Source organism: Bubalus bubalis, chromosome 6 (genome assembly GCF_019923935.1).
Source record: "Bubalus bubalis isolate 160015118507 breed Murrah chromosome 6, NDDB_SH_1, whole genome shotgun sequence".
Lineage (NCBI taxonomy): Eukaryota > Metazoa > Chordata > Mammalia > Artiodactyla > Bovidae > Bubalus > Bubalus bubalis.
In genome coordinates, this window is record NC_059162.1 from 41025259 (window position 1) to 41029179 (window position 3921).

Genomic DNA, 3921 nt, shown 5'->3' on the forward strand with positions numbered 1-3921 from the left:
AGATCCCCTGGAGAAGGGAATGGCAAATCACTTCAGCATTCTTGCTTGGAGAATTCCACAGACAGAAGAGCCTGGCAGGCTATAGTCCCTGGAGTCACAAAGAGTCATAGATGACAGAGCGAGTAACACATACATGCTATTTTATCTATTCTATAATTTTCATTAATAATAATACCATTTTATTATTTTTCATTAAGAAAAAATAAATTAAGATCTCAAATCTCTTCAAATTAATGTTACAGTTTAAAAAACATCCCCTTTCTCTTTCCCAGCTGGAACCATGGAGGGTGCAGAAGAGAAGAAAAAGAAGGTTCCTATTGTGCCAGAAACCCTTAAGATAAAGGGAAAGGATTTCAAAGAGATTAAGATCAAGTGCCTTAGAAAGAAATTTGCCTAAAAGATGCTTTGAAAGGCAAGGAGGAAGCTTATCCATGAAAAAGCTAAGCACTTCACAAGGAATACAGGCATATGTGAACTGCATTTGAACTGAAATTTGAATGGCTATAGTGGCAAAATAAGCCTTCAACTTCTATGTACCCATGGAACCCAAATTGGCATTTGTCATCAGGATCAGAGTTATCAATGAAGTGAGCACAAAGTTTCCGAAGGTGTTGCAGCTTCTTTCCCTTTGTCAGATCTTCAATAGCAGCTTTGTGAAGTCCAACAAGGTTTCAATTAACATGCTGAGAATTGTGGAATCATACATTGCATCAGTTCAGTTCACTTCAGTCGCTCCATCCTGTCCGACTCTTTGTGACCCCATGAATCGCAGCACGCCAGGCCTCCCTGTCCATCACCAACTCCCGGAGTTCACTCAGACTCATGTCCATGGACTCAGTGATGCCATCCAGCCATCTCATTCTCTGTTGTCCCCTTCTCCTCCTGCCCCCAACCCCTCCCAGCATCAGAGTCTTTTCCAATGAGTCAACTCTTCACATGAGGTGGCCAAAGTACTGGAGTTTCAGCTTTAGCATCATTCCTTCCAAAGAAATCCCAGGCCTGATCTCCTATGAATGGACTGGTTGGATCTCCTTGCAGTCCAAGGGACTCTCAAGAGTCTTCTCCCACACTACAGTTCAAATGCATCAATTCTTCGGCACTCAGCTTTCTTTACAGTCCAACTCTTACATCCATACATGACCACAGGAAACACCATAGCCTTGACTAGACGAAACTTTGTTGGCAAAGTAATGTCTCTGCTTTTCAATAAGCTATCTAGGTTGGTCATAACTTTCCTTCCAAGGAGTAAGCATCTTTTAATTTCATGGCTGCAGTCACCATCTGCAGTGATTTTGGAGCCCAAAAAGGTAAAGTCTGACACTGTTTCCACTGTTTCCCCATCTATTTCCCATGAAGTAATGGGACCAGATGCCATGATCTTTGTTTTCTGAATGTTGAGCTTTAAGCCAACTTTTTCACTCTCCTCTTTCACTTTCATCATGAGGATTTTTAGTTCCTCTGCACTTTCTGCCATAAGGGTGGTGTCATCTGCATATCTGAGGTTATTGATATTTCTCCCAGCAATCTTGATTCCAGCCTGTGCTTCTTCCAGCCCAGTATTTCTCATGATGTACTCTGCATATAAGTTAAATAAGCAGAGTGAGAATATACATCCTTGATGTACTCTTTTTCCTATTTGGAACCAGTCTGTTGTTCCATGTCCAGTTCTAACTGTTGCTTCCTGACCTGCATACAAATTTTTCAAGAGGCAGGTCAGGTGGTCTGGTATTCCCATCTCTTTCAGAATTTTCCAAAGTTTATTGTGATCCACACAGTCAAAGGCTTTGGCATAGTCAAAAAAGCAGAGATAGATGTTTTTCTGGAACTCTCTTGCTTTTTCCATGATCCAGCGCATGTTGGCAATTTGATCTCTGGTTCCTCTGCCTTTTCTAAAACCAGCTTGAACAACTGGAAGTTCACAGTTCACGTATTGCTGAATACTGGCTTGGAGAATCTTGAGCATTACTTGACTAGCGTGTGAGATGAATGCAATTGTACGGTAGTTTGAGCATTCTTTGGCATTGCCTTTCTTTGGGATTGGAATAAAAACTGACGTTTTCCAGTCCTGTGGCCACTGCTGAGTTTTCCAAATTTGCTGGCCTATTGAGTGCAGCACTTTCACAGCATCATATTTCAGGATTTGAAATAACTCAACTGGAATTCCATCACCTCCACTAGCTTTGTTCGGAGTGATGCTTTCTAAGGCCCACTTGACTTCACATTCCAGGATGTCTGGCTCTGTGTGAGTGATCACACCATCATGATTATCTTGTTTGCGAAGATCTTTTTTGTATTCTTGCCACCTCTTCTTAGTATCTTCTGCTTCTGTTAGGTCCATACCATTTCTGTCCTTTATTGAGCCCAATTTGCATGAAATGTTCCCTTGGTATCTCTAATTTTCTTGAAGAGATCTCTAGTCTTTCCCATTCTATTGTTTTACTCTATTTCTTTGCACTGATCACTGGGGAAAGCTTTCTTATCTCTCCTTCTATTTTTTGGAACTCTGCATTCAGATGCTTATATCTTTCCTTTTCTCCTTTGCTTTTTGCTTCTCTTCTTTTCACAGCTTTTTGTAAGGCCTCCCCAGACAGCCATTTTGCTTTTTTGCATTTCTTTTCCATGGGGATGGTCTTGATCCCTGTCTCCTGTACAATGTCACGAATTCAGTCCATAGTTCATCAGTCAATCTATCTATCAGATCTAGTCCCTTAAATCTATTTCTCACTTCCACTGTATAATCATAAGGGATTTGATTTAGGTCATACCTGAATGGTCTAGTGGTTTTCCCTACTTTCTTAAATTTCAGTCTGAATTTGAAAATAAGGAGTTCATGATCTGAGCCACAGTCAGCTCTTGGTCTTGTTTTTGTTGACTGTATAGAGCTTCTATATAAGAATATATAGCCTTCTATAGAAGGCTGCAAATAATATAATCAATCTGATTTTGGTGTTGACCATCTGGTGATGTCCATATGTAGAGTCTTCTCTTGTGTTGTTGGAAGAGGGTGTTTGCTATGACCAGTGCATTTTCTTGGCAAAACTCTATTAGTTTTTGCCCTGCTTCATTCCATATGCCAAGGCCAAATTTGACTATTACTCCAGGTGTTTCTTGACTTCCTACTTTTGCATTCTAGTCCCCTATAATGAAAAGGACATCTTTTTTGGGTGTTAATTCTAAAAGGTCTTAGGGGAACCCAAATCTGAAGTCCGTAAATGAATTGATCTACAGCATGGTATGACAAAATCAACAAGAAGCAAATTGCCTTGATGGATAATGTGTTGATTTCTCAACCTCTTGGCAAATATAACCTCATCTGTATTGAGTATCTGGTCCATAAGATCTGTCCTGTTGGAAAATGTTTCAAAGAAGCAAACAGCTTCCTGTGGCCCTTTAAATTGTCTTCTCCATGAGGCAGAATGAAGAAAAAGACCACCTATCTTGTAGAAGGTGGAGATGTTGGCAACCAGAAATACCAGATCAACAGGCTTATTAGAAGGATGAAGGACGCTATCTACCATAATTATTTTTGCAATCTGGTCAGTTAATAAATACTGATTGTTTTCAAATTGAGAAAAAAAGAAAAGAAAAACATTCCTTTTGACAAACCTAAATTTGTGCTGTTTAGTTTAATGCTTCAGAGCATGTGCCTTCCATAGCAAGGAACACTCAATAAACACTAATGAATGAATGAATGGATGATGCTTAACATTTCTCTGTTGTATTCACAATCTAGCCCTACCTTTCTGAGAAACATTTCCATACTTTACTGGTAATTGGGGTATTTTCCAAACTCCCAAGGATTCATTTATATCCACTCTCTTGAGTTACTTCTACAGGGAGTTGTCGCAGTTAAGTGTTCATTCGATTACTTTCTTATAATTATTATTATTTTTTTTAAGAAAGGGCACACTTTAAGGCTGA

The 3921-nt window shown here is 39.6% G+C and overlaps 1 pseudogene; it reads left to right on the forward strand.

The window, feature by feature from the left end:
- The first annotated feature begins 277 nt into the window (after positions 1–277).
- Positions 278–3545, forward strand: LOC112585776 (annotated as a pseudogene).
- The last annotated feature ends 376 nt before the right edge of the window (positions 3546–3921 follow it).